Source organism: Athene cunicularia (assembly GCF_003259725.1).
Source record: "Athene cunicularia isolate RWA chromosome 6 unlocalized genomic scaffold, athCun1 chr6_part2, whole genome shotgun sequence".
Taxonomy (NCBI): Eukaryota; Metazoa; Chordata; class Aves; order Strigiformes; family Strigidae; genus Athene; species Athene cunicularia.
In genome coordinates, this window is record NW_020799106.1 from 9881160 (window position 1) to 9905690 (window position 24531).

Sequence of the window (24531 nt, forward strand, 5' to 3'; positions counted from 1 at the left end):
TGGAGGATTCAGTAAGTAGAATAATGTATCTGGGTCTTGGGATATAATTTACAGCTGTTTAACCACTGATATTTGTAAAGCTGATGCAAGGCATGAGCATTTTCCCCTGAGTGGCAGAACTGCTCCCTGGCTGACTGATCAAGGGTGATAATCATTGCTCCCGACATTCATTTAATTTGTACACTCTTCCAAGCAAGCACTGAACTTTTGTGGTTTAGTATGGCGTATTTTCAGTATAAGCCAGATTCAAGTGACTGACTGTGTGGCTATAGAAGGGCAGTGTAATGTCCACTGTGAGGCAGAACAGGGAACGTCAAGAGTAAAATAAAACCAACTTTTTTTCTCCTTTGCTTAAGTATATACTACTATGAGCAAGACTATGAAGAAAGCCCTGCAGATCTATCGGGGCCCTGTTAGGAAACTTAAAATATTTATGCATTAATGGTAGGTGGTCTTGCACCCAGGTTTTGCCTGAGTTGATGTGGGGGAAAGGGCAGTGCGGTGGTGGTGGGTGACGTGTGTGCCTGTCTTGGTGCCTTCTGCTGGCAGCACTTTGTCACAGTGTGATCCCTCAGCATCCCCCTGCCCCAGTCTGAAACCTTCTAGAACCTGGTTATGTCACTGAAAAACTTTCACAGTCAGCAAAATGGGAGATTGGAAAAAAAGTCTGCATTGTTAACAATGGGAGAACAGCATCAATCTCTGACACAAATTTCAGCATACATGACAGAAAAACACATAAAGAAACAGGGTATTTTGGGCCAGTCACAACCATGAAAGTGCTTGCTGGAAGGTGTCACACACTCCTAAAGGAATGCAGCTTTATATTTTAAAAAGTCTCTAATGGATCACAGCCACAGTGGTTCTGGGTTCTCGTGGTGCTCATCGCCACGTCGCTTCTGTGTGGTGATGGGTTGGGACGTGGCTTCTCCTTTTCACATCTGCTTCTAGCAAATGAGAGTTGTAACTCAAAGCTATACAATGGAGTATATTTTAAAGCTGGTGGATAGTGATAAATGCTTCTTACCTTGTCAGATTTATAATTGTGCTGCAAATGGGAGTATACGTTTGAGTGCTTTTTTATCAAGCCCTAGTTCATGGCTGTGCAAAGCCAGAAATAAAGACAGCAGCTTTCTGCTGCTCAGCACACACTTGCTGACCCTTCAAATGCTGCGTACAGAAATGGTAACTTTGAGTTACCACTGAGTGTCACAGTGTTTATAGTCTGAGAAAGACTTGCATTTATTACAAAGTATTGATAAACCACAAGTTTGGTAAACACAAAGAATGGCGCAGTTTATCAAATGAATTTTGAAAGTAGCTGGTTCTCAAAAGCCCATTAGATGAATACTGAGGAATATTACCTTTTTTTTTTTTTTTTATTATTATTATTGGAAGAAGAGAGTGTCAGTAATTTCACTGGACTAGGAGCACTAAGCGCAGCTGATCAAGTGATAAAGCTGTAGCACAGGCTTGGATCAATAGTGTAGCGAGAACACGAGGAGAATCAGGTAATTCACTGGTAGCATAACAAAACTCAGGCTTTCAGGGCAGCACCAGCCTGGATGGCAGGAATGCAGTTTATCTTTCTGGCACTGATTGTTGCTTTTTACCAATATGTGATAAAATTATATTGTTCCTTTTGTGAGCCACTCAACGTGATCAACACCAGCCCTGCAGAGCGTTCGCACGTTGTTAAGCCACGGCTCTCTGTGATGCTGCCACGATTCCCAGAATGAGTTGCGGCATTCCAAGTTGCGTTTGCCTGTCGCCATATGGATGCCAAGAAGCATACAGGGGGCTGTGGCCTTCAGGAATCGCTGCCATTTGGCTCTGTCCAGGCAGCCAGCACGGGGCGTGCAGGCATGGGGAGCCCACGCTGGAGTTCAGCAGCAGGGGATGCAAGTTCCAGGTTGTGTGGAGAAGGGCTGCTTGGGGCTAGTAAGCAGTTCTAGCCTGAGGAGGCTTAACTTGCATTTTCTCAAACTGGCAAGGAGCAGCGGTTTCCTCGGCTAGCTGGGGGAGCCACACTGAGCTGCTCGGGCAGCAAATCCACCAGGGCCCTGCAGGCAGAAACACGGGGACCCTTGGGAGTTACCAACCATTGCATAGGCCTGGAGGCTTTAACCATCCTTGGCTTTCAGGAGGTCCTGTGGGAACTCTAGCCCCGGCAGGCCAGCCTGGCTTGGAGCGGGTAATAGCTGGTACGTTGTTTGTGCTGTATGCAGGATTGTGTTTGGGGAAGGGACAGCATCTGTGCAGAGGCTCTTTGCAGTTCTTGAAAGAGCAAGGGCAAGACCCTGTGTCAAACTGTTAAAAATCTTTCTCTTCACCCTCAAAGCTCTGCTGAAATGCTTCAAGAATAGAAAAGATCATCACCTTTTTAAGGCAGCAAAGGTATAATTAGCCTAAAGACTTCTTCTCTGCTCCCAGAAGACTGGAAGTGATACCTGACAAAGTCAAATTCAAGGGCAGGTATGGATGGAGCTTGTCTTATTGCAGCAGTTATCAGAATCTTTGCAAGTGCCTGTTCCCAGGGGAGGTGTCCCTGGCAGCCCTATGAGTGTTACAGAAGTACGATCAGAGGGGTTTGGGGAGATTTTTGGGGAGCCAGGGACAGGATGTTTATAAAGAAGGGCAGCTTTGGTGCAGAACTAATATTGTGTTAGACTGGAGGGAGGTTTAGTTTTGTTTCAGGAGTTTAGGGAGGATGTAAGCCTTTATATTGGTAGCACCACAAAGCTGTGTTGTACATCAGGTGTTGTAGAGACTGATAGTTAATGGCTCATGGTTCTCAGCGGTGCATCGTCTCTCTGACTGCCCCTAGATTATCTGTTGTCTTCTAAGGCAAACAAACGAGGCAAGTTTCTGTCTTGACCTCTGGCACCCTGCAGCCTATTAGACACCTGGCTGTAGGGTGCCAGAGGGTAAGAGTCTGGCACCCTGCAGCCAGGTGTCTCATAGGAGTGCTCCCTGCACTACAGTAATTTGCCACTGGTCATGCAGGTTGGAGCTGTGATGGGATTTTATCTGTGCCCAGCCTCCCACAGGCACACTGCGTTGTAGTTCACGTTCCCGTTTGGCAGACTGGGACGTTCCTGTGGAGCTGCTGGCTTGTTATGTTCTACCTGATATAATTACTGGTCCCCAGCCATGCCCGCTGCACCTTAGCAGTGGGTTACTGTATTTTGGGAAAAAAATGTGGCAAAACCAGAGTGTTCAGCACTGCCATGGTCTAGCTGCTGTTCACTGAGGTAACGCTTTAGATTCTCCTTAATGCCTGTGTGGAAGGCCAACAGGAGAGTTTAGAGAAACTCTACCTTGCCGTGGTTATTTTTAGCATCTAAGACAGAATTTCTTATTTCCTCAATAAAGGTCACCAAAGGAAATTGTATTAAGGTCATTATTTAATCTGATTAATTTTTCACAGGTAGAAAGATTATTATTTTTTAATGTATTACATTTTAGAAATTAGACCTAGACAGCATCTCTCTCTAACAGCATGCACAAAGAGCTATTTTATTCTAACTCGTTATCTCAGAAATGCTGGTAAGAGACTGTTTTAATGAAAAATGAAAGTGCAATTTTTAAATATGTAAAATATTAAGCAGGGTCTGCCCTGATTTAGTGTTACAAAAAGCTACCACTGCATGCTAGTCCTTGGACGAGGTAATAAAGTGGTGAATGCCAATTAATCATCACTGTTTAAATGAGGAACACAAAGTATAAAAATGCAGTAAACTGAAAAACTTAATACCATCATCAAGCCAAGTGAGAATAGTAAATATTTGTCTCTCCCAACATACCAAGTACCAAGACATACTTTTACGTTGCAGATTGAAAAAATCTGCATAGTTACACTATCACTATGCATAAATAAATGAAGTATGAAGATTCGAATTCTGTGTAGACATGAGGGCACAAAGTGGCCTGCAGGCACCTTGAAAGACCTTCACAACGTGCTGAAACACTGCTTGAGGGTAGGCTTGTTAAGGCCAAGTGAGTTAGAAGTACAGGAAGGGAGCACAAATGGTTCCGCCGGGTCTCCAGTTCAGAAGCTATGTTTGGCTCAGCCACTGGCTCCTTGGTTTCCTTAAAGGTGAGTGAGGGCAGGAGAGACGGGACTGCACAGCACATGGAGAGACATCCAGTCTAGCACGGGTGCCAGAGTGCAGCCACACTGGGCGTTGTGCTGCCTACCCTAATTATCCTGCCAAGATGACAAATTACAGTCCCTTTTTTTCTGGACTTACAGAATAGCCATGCCCGTGTTTGCTTGGAGGGGCTTTGCTCTCTTTGTGCATCTACGTGTGTGTATCTGTACGTACACATGCACCCACCAGTCCATCATCCTTCATCTATGAATGCATAGCTGTGACATAGGCTTTTAGATAAAATGGATCTTCCTGTTAAAACAAGCTAATGGCTGAGGAGAGATGGACAGATGGAAATTCTGATTACAAGACTGAATATATCTTAAAGGGGACAGGTGGAGAGAGAAAGAGGGAAATGATGAAATATGCATCACTCATTATCACTGTGCAACACCGTGACCGCCAGACATGGGCCCCACCTTGCTGGACACGTGCTGTGACTGAAACCCAGACCTGAGCTGCCTGCGTGCTGCCCTGTGCCCACAGGCGTGAGGTGTCGCTCCTGCTAAAGCCAGAGCACGCTTCTGCTGCCACTGTGAAGGTAACACAGCTAAAGAGCTTTTTGTGCCAAATGAGTTGGGGTTAGCAGGAGGCAAACAGCTGTGGTCTCCACAAAGGCAAGCAGGAAAGTCACACTGATTTCAGCAGCTGCTCTGTTTATGATGCAGATTTCCAGCCTTCCTATATAACCTCTGTGTCCTCAAACTAATGAAGATGTAGTCTCTAAAGGAAAAAAGTATAAAAAAGAAAAGACAACAAGGCTTCTGAGGTTTTAAAAACAAGGTAACAGGCTGCAAGTGCAACAAAATACCGCATCTGCTGCTACTGCAGGATGTGTCACCTTGATTTCTTGTGCTTCCTTCCCAGCATCCATTCTCCTGGCGTGCTGCATGAGATCAGATGAGGGCAAGATTTTTTTTTAGGAATTGGGGGATGGGGGCGTGGGGGGAGATGGTGTAGAAATTAATTAATCTAATGGTTGGACCAGATGATCTTCAAGGTCCTTTCCAACCTAGTTGATTCTCTGATTCTGTAATGCTAGGCTGTGATATATGTTCATCTGAGTTCTGCTACTTTAGCCTTCACAGAAAAAAATGCTCTATTTTCACCATTTTGGGGCAATAAAATCTAATAAATGGTGAGACAGCAGGTGGAACTGTGGTCCTCCTAAGGTCCACTTAAGATCAGAGACTGTTAGTGTGCCAGCACACCACTCTGCTGCTGGCAGCAGCCTGAGCACGGGTAAGTGCAAAACTAGTGCTGCTACAGCTGGATGGGTGTACCTTTTCCAAATTTTAGACCTTCTTTTGCTGATCTGTAGACTGCTTGTAAAGATTTTTTAAGAAAAATGGTGGAGAGAGTATGGTCTTGACACCTAAGGCCTGGGGTAGTTAGTCACATAATATTGCAGACAGGCTCTGATGAGATAGTACCAACCTTAAATGCTTCCTGGGGAAGCTTCCTGCTTTGGCCAAAATAAAAAGGTGTTCATTTACTAATTGAAATCAAAACATCTCCTAGAATTACATGGACTTGCATCGAATATGTTTAGCACATGTTGGGATTTTGTGCTGGTAGTATCCTATAGGAGTTGAGAGCCAAACTTGCTGCGTGCATCTAGCTAGTGTCCGTGCCCAAGCACGACTTGCCTGCTGAGCTTCAGTCTTGGTTTTTCTGCAGATCACAGGGAATGTGAGGATTCCTTTTGCAGAGGGATTACAAGTTACCAGGACCTTGGCACCCTCAATTCCAGTCCTTCATGTCAGCTTCTCCAAACTTCATACCTAATTTCTCTTGCTAACTGCTCTTTTTTCTTCCTTTTTATTTTCCTCTTTTTCGGTCCATTGTCCAGGAGATGTCTAATCGGTGTTGAGCAGCTGCATTATTTGCGTTACACACTTATATACAGATCTACAGGAAACAAAAAGGCTGCCTTAAGCAGTTAATTAACTCTTGGAGGTTAACAAGAAAATATCACCAACACTCTAGGTTTGAGCTTTTCTGGCTAAGTCAGTTAGGGGTAGGCTGTTAAAGCGATGAAGTCTTTGGAATACAGTAGCTGCTGTGACACTGCGGTTTCTGAGCGTGGCTGATGTTAAGATCAAAGGGTGCTCAGCAGGCACACACACTGACCATGCCTCCATATAGGAAAAGTCTCTCTCTGCACTACAGTAACATGAATTCCGACTGGTAGCAAGTGTGTTACAGAAGCATTATCATCCAAGAAGAGAGATGGTTTAGCAACTAATGAAAAATATTCCTCCAGTGCTGCTTGTTGCTGCTTCTGAAATGCAGGCTTTTAGTTGCAACTGAAAAAAATAAGGGAGCGGGTCTCCTGAATAAAGCACAGAACAACAGACCATCCAGGGAGAAACCAATTCTTACACAGCCTTAGCCAACAGGACTTCTGTAAGGTCATTTCTATGAGAATGAGGTCTTATTACTGATACAGTTTAATAACAAACAAAAAGGTTTATAACTATTGATTGACAGTCGTCTGAACAGGAGCCAGCAGTGTGCCCAGGGGGCCAAGGTGGCCAATGGCATCCTGGCTTGTGTCAGCCCTGGCGTGGCCAGCAGGGACAGGGAAGGGATCTGAGCCCTGGGCTCGGCACTGGGGAGGCCGCCCCTCGATGAGTGGGTTCAGTTCTGGGCCCCTCACCCCAAAAAGGCCATTGAGTGACTCGAGCGTGGCCAGAGAAGGGCAACGGAGCTGGGGCAGGGTCTGGAGCACAGGTCTGCTGGGGAGCGGCTGGGGGAACTGGGGGGGTTCAGTCTGGAGAAGAGGAGCTGAGGGGAGACCTCCTGGCCCTCTGCAACTCCCTGCCAGGAGGGGGCAGAGGGGGGGGATGAGTCTCTTGAACCAAGGAACCAGCACCAGGCCCAGAGGGAATGGCCTCAAGCTGTGCCAGCTAAAGTTTAGACTAGATATTAGGATGTATTTCTGTGCAGAAGGGGCTGTTGGGCATTGGAATGGGCTGACCAGGGCAGGGGGGGAGTCCCCATCCCTGGAGGGGTTCAAGAGTAGGGTTAACTTAACGCTGAGGGATCTGGTGGAGTTAGGAACTGTCAATGCTGGGTTAATGGTTGGACTGGATGATCTTCAACACCCTTTCCCACCTAGGTGATTCTGTGACCCTTCATTTTTTTCAAGCACTAAAATACTACATGGATTTATAAAAGGAGACTACCTTTAGGAATGCAATGAAATAACTACAAGAAACACTGTAACAACTGGGACTTGTTTTAACATGCTTTTTTTTAATAGTAAGCTCATTATAGAAACTATTCACAACTGCTCTTTTTCATGCATAGCTAGCTTGAGCCATGTTAGTTCTGTGTAGCAGAGTCCAGGTCTCAAGGCCATGTTTCCTTTAAGTGTAAATAAGTAATTCCTTAGACTTGATTCCCTGCTGCAGGTCCCACTCCTGTTTTCACATTTCCCTTTTGGCAGGTTGACTTAGAGGCATTGGTTCAGTGCTGTTTCTGTAAAGGTGGGTTTAAAAGCAGATTGTCTCTGAATGCCAGAACCTGATAACAGAAATACTGGTTAGTGCTAGTAAAGCAGCCTGACTACAGCACGCGTTAGATCAACAAACTGACTTTTCAGTGAAAGTTGTCTTTCCAGTGAAGGTTTCACCATCCAAAGCAGTCTTCTCTCTGTCTTTTTTTGCAAACAACTTCTGCAGCAGGATTTTCTTGGAAGGAGTGTTTGGACTTTCCTAGCTTCTTTGTCATTTCATGCAAATGTGAAGTAGAAAAACGCCATCTCTGCCATGACCTGTCTGGCAATGCCCAATTATTTTGACTATCTTTGGTTACTGATACATGTTGGGCTGTGCCCCGATTTCTGAGAACTCTCAGTAATGACTCCAGGAGCAATTCCTGTAGTTGTACCTATCAATTCAGAGTTCATCACCTCACAGGTGTTTGAATTGTTTCTCCCTATATGCATTTCCTTGCATTTATCTCTGCTGAAGGTCATCTGCCTCCTTTTTTTCCCCCCACTCATTAGATTCTGTGAGGTTTCTCTGGAGTACTTTAGCATCATTGGGGCATTTGACTATCCAAAACTACTTGTTTATTTGGTTTTGTTTGTTTTGAGTTTGTTGGTTTAGGGGTTTTTAAAATATATTCTATAATGTGGAGTGAAATAGCATTTAGTGGACAGGTATTCAGTGTTGTTGCTGGTGACAGTAACATTTATTTCTATTTGAAAAGTAATGTGGGAGTTTAGCTGGTCTTTGATCCCTCTCCATCTTTCTATGGAACGTTATATTTATGTATCAACAATAAATACCTGGTCAGGTAGGTAGTGTTGGGGAGATCTTATTTACAGTTGAATACAGCTCAGTGTGGCTAAACTGAGGAGGAAAATGTAACCCCAAACCAAGTGGGGAAAAACTGAGGCAACAAAAGATGTGGAGATTAGAAGTGAGAGTCTCATGTGCTCCAGCAAGTGACTTTACTTATGTGGGCTAAAGAAGTTCTTGTAAAACTACATATGCTATAATGCAGTTTGATTAATTTTTCCTTTTTAAACCCCATGTTGATAAAAGTTCAGCTTGAGCAAGCATTCTGCTGATGACCTTACTTGTACAGACTACTGTGTTAACATCACTAGTTGTAGCCCGTGAATTTGTTGATTTGCAAACCAGACAGAGCGGATTTGTTCTCTTTCCTACTCTACATTATAATAAATGTTGCAGACTTATCTTTTGAAAAAGGTATAGGAAAGCTTTTCAGTTTTGCAGTCTTGCTTAATCTTTCTAGCTGAATCCAGAGAAGGGAGTGTCAGTTTTGATCTTATAGGATGACTAAAATTCCAGAACCAACCAAACAGAAAGACTTCTTACAGTAGCCCTTCTCATTTTAAATTCCCAAGGCACACTGAAAAAACACTCTTGTATCATGATCACTACTGTTATTTCTCCTTCAGTGCCCAAACCACTTCTTATTTCCTCCCATGAAAACATTCAGAGTTTGGTTTTAAGAAATAATGGTTCCTACTGACTTCCTGCTTCATCGCTCCCAAGGCATGGTTCTGTTAATCTGTAAAATTCATTAACAGGTATCAGTTTATGTTCATGTCCAAATGCTGTTCTGGCTGCTTTCAGATCCTGGTCCTTCTTTCCATGCTGTACTGCACATCAACTTTCCATTGACCTTAACCTTGCCAGATTGCATTAAAAAGCTTTGGTTTTGTGACATGGCACAGGCATCTGAAGTCTGGCCAACGTTTCACCCAGCTACTGCTGATTGCCTGTACTTTGAGGAATTCAAGTTCTTTTCTAAGTGATTGTTTTATTTACAGGTATGACTGTGTTCTTTATATCTGGCAAAGAACCCTATTATCCATAGTCACACCTCTATCTTGTGGGAAGTGCTCACTCTCTGCACTGCAGCATCACTACACCAATGTGCGTATATAACTGGTACTGCCCAGATGCATGGTCAAAATTAGTCCGTTAACAATTAGTTGTCCAACAGTTGTGAGGTACTAATTAGCTCTCCTAAAATTTGAGGACCACTTTTTTTCTAATGTTCTTGTTACTCTCTTGTTTTCAGTTTTATTTCCTAGGAAAGCAACACTTAGGTGACTTCAGTGTCTACCCACCTGTCCCTCCTTCTCTGAATAATTTCATAACCAAATGATCAATTTCATCCAAATCTGAAGGAGGTTTAGCAGTCTCCAAACTAATTAAGTTTCCACAAGCTTCAGGAAAATTGACAGCTGGGTAGTGGAAAGTGAAAAGCAAATACCTGCTTCTGTGCCCCCAGAAGAAGATGAGGATTCAGCTGTTACCCATGCAGTTGGCCACAAGCAAATGGCCAGTCAGGACACACCAGATTCTTCCATGACTGCTGGGGGAGTGTTTTGCCAATTATTAGGCCTAGCATAAAGATGAACCAATAACCAAATTGTATTTGATACAAAAGGGTCAGTACATGGGTGAGCGCTGGGGGTACAAACAAGTCAGTCAGATTATACATAACCAACATCAATCCCACTGACCCCAACAACGACACTGCACGACCAACAATGGGTGGGATAAATGGTGGCATGCAGTCTCCCATAGAAGGGACGGGAGACAACCGAGTCAACAAACCAAACACATAAGACCAAGGAAGCCACACACTGAATCTCCGCACAGCCTGCGTTTACAAAAGCCAGAGCTGACTGGAGCCCAGTCCCAGGAGGCGGGAGGTCCTTCCCCAACAGGGAACTCTGCACAGGGCACCCACCTCACAGACAGACACTGCCCCTGTCTGCAAGGGGTCCCAGCTGTTATCCCCAGGTGGGACATCTGACCTTGGGTTACTGACTGCGGGACCCCTGGGGCTCCTTTACCCAATGGCTCTCCTGGCCAGGCCGGCCCACCCTGGGGGGAAGCCTAAAGGGAAACTCACCCCCGCTTTGGGAAGGGCTGTGGGAATCACCCACATGTCAACCTTAATTTGGGGCTTGGGGTTGAAACCCCAGCATTTCAGGGGGTCCTGGGGGCCTAGGGACACCTGATGTGTTTGTGATGTAGGTAGCAGAGGAACAGATGACAGAAATCCAGATACTTTCTTTACTCGTGGTGCAAGTTACTTTCTTTTCCTACTGTCATACACAGCTGAGATCTTAAAAACCATTAAAGAGCCAGTGATTATTGCCTGATACATACATCTACCATGGGATGTGAATGCACTCATCACCGTTTCACTTTGATTAGTAGAACACTTCAAGCACTGTCCTCCAGCACAGACTGAAAAAACTTTGACTTTTGGTTTTAATATTTTGAAGATATAATAGGAATTTAATATGTCGAGTAAGAGCAACTATTTGCTCACCTATGAGAATTATGGCAGTTGTGCAATACAAGCTTTTTCCCACTAAAATTAAGTTCTAACTAGAATGATAATGCCTCTTCCTTGGGAAAGCTTTTAAAGTAATTTTGAGGTCACCTATAACTTTGTTTGATAAGCAGTTAATCGTTTTATTTTTGTTGCTATCTTCTGTGACTTTCACCACAACCCCAGAGCCTCCCACTATAGTTTCACAATAACAGACTTTCAGTTAGATAGATACTCAAGGTTTCTTTTGCATCTTAGCAAAGAAAGGCACTGTACAAACAATTTAGGGTGGTATTTATTTACCCTGTTATATTCACTTCTTAAAAGTTAAAGGGAACAGAGCTTGTGGTTTTAAATCTTGAGTATCATCTTAAGTGAACTCTAAATGCTGATAAACCTTACAAAGTGTGCTGGATCTGGGGTAGAAAGTGATGTCTGCAGCTGTGCAATGTCATATCAGGCTTTCGCAGTAGCTCAGTATTAGGGAAAAGTCCAGCAAACCATGGTTAAATATGTGCATGTCAGCAGAAAACTTAACTTGTGCTTCTCTTCTTCTGGCAGTTTGTAATGTGTTACTCTAAGGCAGGTGTGACTCCATGCATAGCTCAAGTTGATCAGCACTCTGCCATATGCTTCTTCCCTCCCTCCCAACACTCTTCCATTTCTTATTCCCCTTTTCTCCAGCTCTGCTGCCTGGATCACAACTCTACCTGTCTCACAACTTCTCTGCATCCTCTGCCTATGCCACCATCTGTTTCCTGCACTGAATGCACTACTGGGAACATGCCTTGGCAGCCCAGCCCTGGAATATAATCAGAGGTTTCTATGAGTGGACAGGTTTTTTGTTTGTAGTTTCTATCATCTGGTGGATCAACAAATTCTCTTAAGTTCCCCTCTGTTGAGAAAAGTTAATGGGATATTTGCAATGTGCAACATGCAGTATAAAACCAGGATCTGAAAGGAGCCAGAACAGCATTCGAACATGAATATAAACTGATACCTGTTAATAAATTTTGCCAATTAACAGCTCCTGCAGGCTTAAAAATATAAAGCCTGAAGTGGTCCATGCACATTCAGCTGCAGAACAGATTTATTCATCCTTTCCCTTCTCTTTGAAATTATTTTGCCCTATAAAGTTGTAGAAGAGTCCACCTTGTGGTATATGTCATAAAAGCAACAGGCAGGACTGTGATTTCATCTGGTCTAATTTCCCTCTGTGGTCTACAAGTTAAATGTATAGCTCTCTAATAGATCAGAAGCATTAACAAACCAAAGTGTGCCCTCACTTCTTCTTGGGGAGTTTTTAAATAGGTTTTAGAACACCAGAAAGTAAAGATGTTAAGACTGATTTTCTTCCATTTATCACAACTTGTCAGCTGGGGGCTTCATCACAGATTCTGTAAAATACTGGAGGGGTGAGTGTGGAGGGTGAGAAAGCTGCGAAAAAGGCTTTTTGCAGGATTTTCCTCGAGTCTGACAAGATGAAGTGATGGAGAGCGAACAAGTCAGTGGGTCTGTGCTTCTAGAAATCCCAGTGGTGCTGGGAAAGATCAGAGGCATTCAATGGAGCTGACAGCACTGAACTCAACCCTTGGCCTTCTGGGAGAATCACAGAAGCATCTAGGTTGGAAAAGACCTTGAAGCTCCTCCAGTCCTACCATTAACCTCACCCTGACCATTCCCAACTCCACCAGATCCCTCAGCACTGGGTCAACCCAACTCTTCAACCCCTCCAGGGATGGGGACTCCCCCCTGCCCTGGGCAGCCCATTCCAACGCCCAACAGCCCCTTCTGCACAGAAATCCTTCCTCAGAGCCAGCCTGACCCTGCCCTGGGCAGCTTGAGGCCATTCCCTCGGGGCCTGGCGCTGGCTCCTTGGCTCCAGAGACTCATCCCCCCTCTCTGCACCCTCCTGGCAGGGAGTTGCAGAGGGCCAGGAGGTCTCCCCTCAGCCTCCTCTTCTCCAGACTGAACCCCCCCAGTTCCCCCAGCCGCTCCCCAGCAGACCTGTGCTCCAGACCCTGCCCCAGCTCCGTTGCCCTTCTCTGGCCACGCTCGAGTCACTCAATGGCCTTTTTGGGGTGAGGGGCCCAGAACTGAACCCACTCATCGAGGGGCGGCCTCCCCAGTGCCGAGCCCAGGGCTCAGATCCCTTCCCTGTCCCTGCTGGCCACGCCAGGGCTGACACAAGCCAGGATGCCATTGGCCACCTTGGCCCCCTGGGCACACTGCTGGCTCCTGTCCAGCCGGCTGTCAATCCCCACCAGGTCCCTCTCTGACTGGCAGCTCTCCAACAACTCCTCCCCCAGCCTGTAGCCCTGCTGGGGGTTGTTGTGGCCCAAGTACAGCACCCAGCATTTGGACTTACTGAAACTCATACAGCTGGCCAAGAAGATGCAGCATCTCTTCTTCTACCCCCTGCCACTTTCCTTCTCTCTAATGTATTCAAATTTGGTTTTATTGAAGTGCATAAAAGTCTGAGCGCTCTATGGCATGATGTATGGAGCTGTGAATTATCATTTGCATGTTGTTCAAGTTATAATGTGTTTTCTGCTTTACTCCTCCACTGTGGGTATGTTAATAACTTTATCCACTAATGAACTGTTCGGGGCTGTTGTGCATTATGGGCTGTTCCATCTCTCTCACAAAGCAGAAGCGTTTCTTGAGCACACCATGATTTTATCGGCAATACGTCTGGTTCTGACTCTGCCAGATTGCTCTGTCCCCAGCACAGGCGTGACTGCATTCAGCTTCAGATGGCAGGGAGAAGGAGCTGTAGTTTTTGTAACATGTTTTTAAGACTGAAGTAGAGTTTGTGCCATCTTACCTGTTGATGAAAATAATTCCCCTTCTCCTCTGAGGACTCACACCATACCCTTCTTTTTCTTTTTTCAATTGCAGCAGCTGCTGCTCCTGTATCCATTTGTTATCTCTGAACAATGAATGAGGAATTCATAGCTTAGAGGCCTGACACTCTGCAACTCTGATGCAGCAGCATTTCTGGGTAAAGCTTGATTTGACTATAACTGTTGCCCGCACTGTGAAGAAAACAAAAACTGAGGCCCAAACTATACAAGAATTCTGCACGTTTAAGTAAGGTGGTCTTGAAAAGGGATGTGCTTTCCATTAAACCAATGATAGTCAACCACTTTGCTCTAAGGGTTGGCTACACAGCCCCTCTGGAAGTATTTATGGGCTATAAACTCTTTACCCTACCAACTCACCAACCACCAAGTTGCTTGTGAGGTTTTCCCCTCACCCCTGTAATGGTCCTTGGTCCCTCCCTTCACCTGGGACCAAAGACAATTTATCACATGGCATGGGGTGGGGAGGAAGTCTTTTCTGATATGCTCTGGTGACCAGGAGAAAGCCATGGTTTGGATGATTTCTAGTGGAGTGGATGTACCCAGGGGTGCTGGAGAGCATATGGATGCTCAGCCTAATCTCTTTGCGGGAATAGGGGAGGGATCAGACATGGATTGCCTGGGCCATATAAAAGAGTGAAGTCTAGAACAAGTAATGTTTTCCCCTCTATGGGAAAAGTCCTTCCATGGGATGGCTCAGGTTGTACATGTAATTGTCCCGTATCTTTTTCCTATCGACCTCCCTGATTTAGGTACTATAAGATCTACTCAACTAACATTTTTTTGCTTTCTTCATCTTTCCAACCTCCCATTTAAAAACAAAAACAAAACAAAAAAACAGAAGAGAAAACCCCAAACAAAAGTATTTGTTTGGCTGCACTCAGAAATCAATAAAGGCTTTCCTCATTTATCTGCAGGGTACAAAAGATTTTATATTTTCTGGGATGCAAAATTGTCAAAAAGGTTTAAAAGTGGGAAGAGAGGGGAGACAGAGGTGACAAACTGCACGGTTGTCTGCAATGCTATAGAAAGCTCTTAATTTTAAGTATGCCTGCACTGACAAGGGGATTTGTGTGTGTGTGTGTGTGTGTGTGTGTGTGTGTGTGTATGCTTGACCAATTGCCATATTGGAGATGTAGAATGGGTGGGGTCTTTTCCCCCTGTTTTTCTCTGTGTGAGGACACACATGATGCAGTCTCCAGATGACCAACAGCCTTCCTTCCAGCTCAAGCTATTTAGCTTGATATGGGAGAAAAGGGATAAAATTAGTGCCCTGTGACAGAACTGAATACCGGAGTATCTGTGCTAATGCTCCCTTCTCTAGGAAAGAGCTAATTTGGCGTTTGGTTACATGACATCATTTTTGTGTGACAACGCTTGTATTCAAGCCAGCGACACTTAGAACCACATCTAAAATTATCATTGATTTTTCTATGTACCATCAAGTCTATTTCCTGTGTTACGGGTTTATTTAATTGAATGAGAATGTGCTGAAAAGGTTGTGTGTATTCACTTGTTAAATACACTGGACTCCTCACCTCTGTGTTTGCATTGTTCCAGTTCATTATCCATGAGGCTACAGTAGGGGAGAGCTGGGTGAACTGTTACTGCTCAGCTCATCTGAAGCCAAGAGGCCTGTTCTTGAAAGGATGTGGGTAAATTAAAATAGTAGAAATGAGAAGCCTAACTCTGAATCTATCTTGCAAAACCTCCTACTCTGAAAGCACTTGACCCTGAAGGCTGGCATCCTCACTAAGCAGCAATCTTGGGTTTTGGCAAGGTTCCTTAGGTATTACTTTGCACTGGCAGAAAGCGTTTTCTTCGGGCAGGTGTCCAGAGACTGAGTCCAAAGGCAGCTCAGCACCCCATTGGGTGGCTGTTTCAGGATGTGCCTAACAAATGGAAGGGACCAGGCTCCTGTGAGGAGTCTGTGACACTGTGAGGCCACTGTCTTTCAAGGTGAGGGAAGAAAAGTGCAATTTTTCAAAAGTCGCTTAAGCATTCAGGGAGGAGTTGGAGGACCCAGGGTATGTGTAGGGTCTGCCTTGAGGTCGTCTGTAGAGTTGGCGTCTAGCTGCCTCCCTACGTAGGGTGCTAATGTGTCCTGGGGTAAATCTGTTTGCCCCTTCTGATGGGAGGTTGTCCAATATTCAGCTGTAACACATGTCCATGTGAGAACAAAGCAAACCCTTGGATCAAACCAATGTGCCAGGCGAGACAGGGGCATAAGCTCTTGGTCAGACCACCTCACAAGTATGCTGTGAAGGCATTGGGAGTTGAAGACACCCATATCTTCTGAAAGAGCTGTGGAGACCAAAGCCTGGGGTAATTGCCTTAGATGCTCCTATATACAGTTCCAGAATAAAAAGGCATATCTAGGACATTCCTGTTCTGCATAGGAGGAAAAAAAAAAAAAAAAAAAAAAAAAAAAAAAAAAAAAAAAAAAAAAGTGCGCTTTATTTGGGGATATAGCCAGTTTTGGAAGCTGAAGTAGCCTTTGGACAAAGCAACAAGGTTCAAGATGTACTGTATTGGGAAACTGAGGGGTGACTTACACCCCCCTTCTGAGTCCTTCTTTGCACTTAATAGTGATGCAAAGTAAAAACAGTAAAGTGAGTCAGATCGTGGAAACAGGGTGGGGGCTTGTTATGAGGGCTGGGGGGTGGTGGGGGTGGTGTTGGTCAGCCAAAAAAGCTCTAAGGAGAATAATCTTTGTTGGAAAACAGGAGTGAAGTTTGGTCCAGTTTAGAAGCCTCTTAATGGCCAGAAATTGTCGGGTTTCTGCGCCGTCCTCCATCGGTATCACTGGATGTGTTTTTGTGCAGTCTGCGTAAAGCCCAGAAGATGTCACCACAGGACAGCAGGAAAGCAGGAAAGAGCCTCAAGTACTCTTAAAAACAGAGTGCTCTATCTATGAAATAACCAGCCCAGGCAACCTCTAGGGTTTCCGTTGTTGTATTTACATTTAGAAAACTGTTGTATGTGTTGTTTTGTTTGTTTGTTTTTTCTTTTTTAATAATCAGATGAACATTAACACAATTATGGTAATAGAAAAACAAGATGTGGTAGTAGTTGCAACACTTTTTTCCAGGGTGGATTTTTTGGTCAAGTTTTGCATTCTGGAATAGATATTTATAAGCAACTTAGAGGACAAAACTGAAGACTATTTTTGAACAGTCACAAAAGCAGTCATGGGAAAAAACTCATTTTTCTCCTTAAAAGGAGTGGTCAGATGGTCAAATGAGTGGGTTTATTAAAAACAAGCAGTGTCCTGCTCTTATTTTTGCATTGCTCTGGGGCTGTTCCTCTCATTTCCTCTTCCTTGACATAAGTTTAACAAGTTTCTCATTTTTACTAGAAAGCTAAAGAGTAATTTTTTAAACATAGCAATGATGTACAAGTAAATAAAGCAACTTTTTCTTTTATAAAGTCGGTGTATAAAAAGAGTGATGCAAACAAGTATAATCATGATGTGTCAAAGCAATCCACTTGGGACTGACACAGGCATCCGCAAAGACTTTATGAGATCTGCAGCTGTATGCTCAGATGTATTTTAGTTGCTTGCACTTAACTCTTGAGTCTTCAGCCTATTTGACTGGGAGATCAGAGTGTAAAACTCATCCTATCCAGAGCCTTGAAAAAAAATTGCCAGAGGTATACATAGTAGCTCAAGCAGCTTTGCCCTCTTCTTTCTATAGAAATTCGCAATCTCTACAATACTTCCCAATGAATTGTATTTCTTACTTTCCAGGAGTAATAAGACTTTGATCACAGTAAAGGAAGAAATCTATATGCTATAGTACATGCTAAAAGAAAATCATATCTTGCCCTTTGTTCCTAACGCTCTGTCTGTGAAGTCCCTTTTTCAAGTTTGCACATCAAAACTGTCACAACACTTCAGTTTTGGTAGAGAAGTTTTAGATCTATCCATGCTATGGTCCCTTGGCTGACTTCAACACAGTGTATCCCCCCTTTGCAGGATGTTAGAAAAGTTGTCTGCCTTCATGCTGGATGAGTTGGGCTCTTACAACTCCCAGCTGCTGCCTGTTTTTCCACCTCATTCCTCTGGGCCACCACCATCCTTTGGGCCACATTGCAACACGGCCTGATTTCTGAAACGTGTTCCCTTCACTGGTGCGATTTGACTAATGTATGTCTCAAGAGAAGCCACCCAATATAGGACAGCCCAAAACACATTACTTTTCAGGCAATTGCAAAACTTGCCAACATCAAACAGATTGTCCCCTAGGCTTCAAGTTACACACATGAGGTGCAGGGACAGTTATTTAATAACACATGCTTCACAATAGACAAAGTTGTGAGGGTTTTTTTAGATTCATTTTTTTAAGTTATCTATCTATCTATCTATCTATCTATCTATCTATCTATCTATCTATCTATCTATTTTAAGCCATTAAAAAGTTGCATATTTTTTTTCCAGCAAGCCTTAACAATACAGCAGGGAGAGTCCCAAGGGAAGGAGGTTTTTTTTCTTCCTGTGTTGAGGCCTGAGACTTGTACCTTTGACATATAACTACTCCTACTTTATGGCGTGCATTGTCAACTGAGTTCAGAGAGCCCACCACAGTAACAACTCCCTGTGGTCACTCTAGTTTAAAACTAAACCATTCCTGCAAGCAGACATCATCATAAGCCACTGTGCTGGCCTGGGGCTGCACACAGCCTTTATGGGAAGGTCAGGGGCATCCTGCACTCATGCACTGTCCAAGTAGCAGGTCTTCAGAGTATACTGCAGTTGTGTAACTAAATTCATAGATATCAGCAGAGGAACTGTCTTTTGCAGAAAGTGACAGAGAGATACAGTTCCTGATAGAGGCAAAATTATTTTCTATCTCATTTAATACCCTAATGAAATATTTAATGTGAGACAAGAGAGGGAAGATTCACACTCAGCTTTCTGATCGCACGACGTTCCCATGAAGAGCACCTCTCTTCTTGGTCAGGTAGTCATGCATGCTCTCAGTACCTGCATGTCCTCCCTCCAGAAGATCATGGCCATCCTAGCACATCTGTGTTTGGCAGCCAGGACAGAATAATAAGGGCAAAATAAAGTGTCTAATGAGCTTCCTGACTGATGCTGCTGCCTTCTGTGACCTGTAGGTAGCGCTGACCAATACACAATTTAACCAAAATGAAACCCCGCCAAAAGTTGGAGAAGTTGGAGAATGGGATGAATACATCTGGATTTCTAGATGGTTTTCCTTTCCATACTGTACTACTGTTCTAGAAACTTGGACAAACAATCTTGAGAACTGATGCTCCAAAATTCAGTTTTCCATAAAAACAATCATTTGGGTTTCTATTATAAAGTGTATATTTTATAAAAAAGTGATGAGTTGCATTATGTTTTATTTTTCGTCCTGTAGGATTAATTGCTTTTAAAGAATGTACATTTTCCTTTTACTTTTTTCATTGAAAGTGAACTATTGCATCTTTGCAAATGCTTCTTGTCTTTTTTTGAGGAGGGGGATATTTTTTTAAAGATTTTTTACCTCGCTAGCATAAACTGAAGGGAAACAAAAAAGTAAGAACACGGATAGTCATAAAGGGATGAACTTAAAGTTTTGAATTAGAAGCTGAATGTAGCATGTGCAAAGTATGATAACTGTCACAGCTGTTAAAAGCTGTCTTCTGTGTTGGATTACAAAAATCAGTTGCTTTAACTACTTGGCTTTTGAGATGGTTCTCTGATAACTGCTACTGCAAAGTTCAGTTTAGATTCATCAAAATTTTAACTCTCATGTTTCAATACTTTCGTTCTATGCTGTCAGCATCTTTACTGACTTCTAATAACCATCTTCCTACCCTTTATTCAGTACCTAAAGTAGTGCAGTCACAACATCATCACACTAGATGGCAAGGATGTCCACAGAGAAGGAAAACAGAGTTAAGCATCAGATTCTGCAGAGGAACTGAGCTGAGAGATTTCACGTCCTCTTATTTAAAAAAAGAGTATTATACTGGCTAGGGAAATCAAGGTTGAAAAAGTAAGGAGACAGCAATTTACATAAAAGAATTTACCAAGGTGTGTAGGTATGAGGACAGCACAGCTATTAATTGCAGTACCTGTTACATTCTGAGCACTACTGATGTCAGAGAAATGAATGAAAGGCATACCTTAAAAACTGAATACTGATGTCCAGTACTGCATAGGATGAGCAAAACGACAGTATAATTTCCTTTCAGCACATTGTTTCCATAATTCTCCTTCAAGCTTTGTCTTGGATATGTGCTTTGTGTCTTGCTTCATCCTTCATTTTCTTAATCGAACCATGTAGCTGTAAATCCAGAAATCAATATTTTCAGATAAAGAATAGAGGGGGAGGAGGAAAAGCCTTTTATCTATTAGAAATCCACAGATCCTTTGCATAGTCGAGTCTTTAAGGGCTGCAATGTCAGAGCAGTGAAATTTGCAATGTGTTGCTTTCAGTGGAAAATGGATCTAAATGTTAGTGTGTCCTTGTGGTTTTGTACACATAAACATAGGTACACACACACATAAGGCCAATGGCATCCTGGCTTGTGTCAGCCCTGGCGTGGCCAGCAGGGACAGGGAAGGGATCTGAGCCCTGGGCTCGGCACTGGGGAGGCCGCCCCTCGCTGAGTGGGTTCAGTTTTGGGCCCCTCACCCCAAAAAGGCCATTGAGTGACTCGAGCGTGGCCAGAGAAGGGCAACGGAGCTGGGGCAGGGTCTGGAGCACAGGTCTGCTGGGGAGCGGCTGGGGGAACTGGGGGGTTCAGTCTGGAGAAGAGGAGGCTGAGGGGAGACCTCCTGGCCCTCGGCAACTCCCTGCCAGGAGGGGGCAGAGAGGGGGGATGAGTCTCTGGAGCCAAGGCCCCAGCGCCAGGCCCCGAGGGAATGGCCTCAAGCTGCCCAGGGCAGGGTCAGGCTGGCTCTGAGGAAGGATTTCTGTGCAGAAGGGGCTGTTGGGCGTTGGAATGGGCTGCCCAGGGCAGGGGGGAGTCCCCATCCCTGGAGGGGTTGAAGAGTCGGGCTGAGCCAGCGCTGAGGGATCTGGGGGAGTTGGTAACGGTCAGTGCTGGGTTAACAGTTGCACTGGATGATTTTCAAGATCCTTTCCAACCTAGTTGATTCTGTGATTCTGTATGTATTTGTAAGTGTACGTATATATGTTTATATATAGATGGATACACAATCACCTGTATTTTTATTACCCCACTGGATTTAGGTAAAACTTAAAAACATTTTCCCCCTCACCAGGTCAGCCCAGCACAGAAGACTCATTTGCCTCTTTTGGGCTTTATTTTGGAGAAATTTTTGAGCACATTCTCCTTATGATCCCTTGGCTTTTCCAGAACTTTGTGTAGCTTCTGAATCCTTTCCCTCCCTTCCCTGGCAGCAAATCTGCTTTGGAGCCCTTGCAGCTGGAGCTGTCAGCCGGCTCTTGCTGGGAAAGCCCCTCTTGGACACTCCTGTCACAGCACATTACTGGGCACTGGAAGCAAGAAAAGGGATAGAACAGTCAGCCTCCTTCAAGATCCGTGTGGGAGGCTTCGTTTCTATAGGTGGCCCCGGTTTAAGAGGCCAAAGCCCTCCAGCCAGAACCAAGGCAGCTCTACATGTGAGGGTGGGCTGGTTGTACTGACTTAACCAGGCTCATCCCAGTGCTCACTGCTCTCTGGTTCTCTCTTCTGGTGGGCTACTGAGACTCAGGTTTTCTAAACCAAACAGTTTAACCTGCGTAACTTCAGTGTAGCATGAGGGTTTGCTGTGGGTACAACGTGCAGAATACATCTTGGCTAATGGACTCGTCTGCCCTCCGGATGCTGACTGGACCATCTCCTGAGTGCCATAGGCTTTTTGCCCTAGCAGTTGGGTAAGATGGCAATGGCCTTTTGTTAGAAAAGTTGGACAAGTTTTGCAGTTACAAGACTTAGTTGCCAAGGTCGGGGATTTATTTCCTCATTAGAAGGGCAACTGTGCATCTGCTGGTCTGGCTCCAGTGTGTGCAGCTGTGTCTGCCCAGGAGCACCCAGCTCAGCCGATTTCTGCTGCCGAGTTCAGCCATCGCTTGCAAAAGTAAACAGGCACATGCAAGGAGGCCTCACACCAATGTGTATTTTAAAAATACACTTTTCAGGAATGAGTTCCTCATGGTTTCATGTAACTGTTTTTTCCTTACTGAGATGAGCATGCTGTGTTATGCTGCCAGCTTTCTAGTCCTTTCACCATAGCAAAACCCAGTATTCTGACATCGTACATTGCCTATCTCCCCAAATCTAAATATATGTATTTTTTAAAGTTCATCTGAAATTAGACATTTGTTTTGGGAATATAGGGTCCCTGAAAAGATAAGTAGGCTTTATCTCTAAATCTTGCTATTTTTTTCAAGATCCTGACAATGGAACTTTTGCTATTGATTTAAAGGCATCACAGACCAGCCCCGATCCTTCCAAATGGAGACTCTGTTGCCAATAAATTATACAGTATTTTCTTACTTAAAGGCATTTCTTACACTTAATGTGGGAATTCAAAAGGTTATATATAGAACTGGGAGCTATACAAACAGAATGATGTTTACAATGTAAATGTTTACCCTATAATCTGACCTGTTCTTGCCTCTTGGCTATGGTGCTGTTATTAGCTAGTCTGGCTAGATATTTTTAGTCTTTCTGTTTACATAGCATCTTCATATACTTTAAATTTATTTATTAATTTTTGACATGGAAAATTTTATCAATAAATACATTTTGAGGAGGGAGATACTGGTATTTTTTGTATAAAATATTTTAAAGAAGTGACAGATTTAAACTGTATCTCCTAGAGTTATAAAGTTACCTGCAAATTTAAAGGAAATTTAAATCACTAGAAATTATTTCTGTTAAATTTTATCATGTTGGACAAGTTTTGGAGGAGCAAAGAAAAATTAATATTAAAAAAGGTGAAGAGATCAGTGTAGGCTAGTTGGCTTGACAGTGAGTCTGAGGCTGGATATTGGAAAGATATGACCAGATGCAACCAGTGAAAGATTTAAGAAAATGTAATTAACACCAATCAATGGCTTTTTGTGAAAAATAATTCTTGCAAAGCAAATATGAAATCTATTCTGATGGGGTCAAAAATTTAATCAATAAAATTAACATTCAGTAGTGGGCCTGTGAAATTATTTGCAACACTCAATTGAAGTTCCAGGAAAGAGCATATCATATGGTATTAAATCAAGACTAGACCAGTTAGAAAAGTGAACAGTAGAGTTCAAAGAGGAGTTAGACTCTGATGTTGGCAAATGCAGTCCTGCGGCAGGCAGCCCTGGTGAGCCACAGCCTGTTCTGCCCTTCAAATCTCAGAGGTGAGTTGGGCAGATTTCCTCTAAAGCTCCTTTAGGTATTCATGTAGACACAAAAAAGCATTGCTAACCCCAGTAACTGTAGATCATAGGCTGTTAATAGCTTTTGCAGGATGCTCCAAGGTTGCAGGGATCCTGGGGTGTATTTTTTTTTCTCTGCTCACAGGCTGATGTTTACTTTTTGATTTTTAATGAACAGTAAAAATCTAACACCATTGTCATTACCTCATTAACCCTAGTCCCAACAAAATCATGAGGGTTGCCAGCACTGAAACAAATATTATCTATCAAATCTGGGGCCTCTGTATACTTTTTACCACAATGTACACATTAATCAGTATAATTGCACTGCACTGTAATTATACTGATTAACATGTACATTTGTGGTAAAAAAGTATGCAGAGGTAGAAATACCGATGCTAAATTGTTTGGTGCTGTTTTCAGGCTAGCATACATATGGAAAAAACAGGATTGGACACCACAGAGAGGATCCTAATTAGGCAATGCCTAAAGGAGAGGATGCCTCTTCTTTAACTTCCCTGTGGACAGAGCAGAGTGAGAACCGGGCGAGTGCACAGGAATGCCAGGGCAGGTAAGGAGGCTTTCAGCCAGTCATCCCACCCCCCCGGGCAGATTGCACTGGAAATAAACAGCCTACTGTGGAGGTTTGCTCCGGAGAACCTGCCTCGCTGTCAACTGGAGTCGGCTACATGTCTGGGCTGGGAACTATAAAACATCCAACCTTCAACCACGCAGGTGGAGCAGCACGTTCTCAAGTGACAACATTCACTGTGCGGGGAAAATAGTGTCAGGCTTATTCATTCGTACAGGGGCATCCTTTTCACAGGACTTCTGCAAAAGTGAGAAGGAGACTTGATTTTAGGCAAAGCACAAGAAGTACTCGCTGATAACTGCAGCTCCTATCCATGTCCTAAAGGTGATCAGCCCTTGATCAAGCCCAAGGTTTTAGGCCTCCTGAGGATGGAGGAGATTCAGATCCAGAGATTCCCAGAGAGGTAGTTTCCCCTCTTACAGTTAGAATTAAATTCACAGCTTTAAGATACAATAATGTTATTTAATCCTGGGCTATCACCCCTTTATGCCTATTTACCTGGCAATAACACACCCTTTATGTGGCTTGATCACAAAGGTGCTGACCTGAATGGTCTAAAAAGTCATTTAAAAGAGTTAACTCCAGATAATAAAGGCACTGCAAGACAGCTGTTGCAATTTGGAAATCATCCTGGATCTTCAGTATGAGGGACAAGATAAATGTTTTTCCCCCTTTCTAGGGCCTCTGTTGTGGCATTAAACCATGGGTTTGATTTTATTCATTGTGTTCTT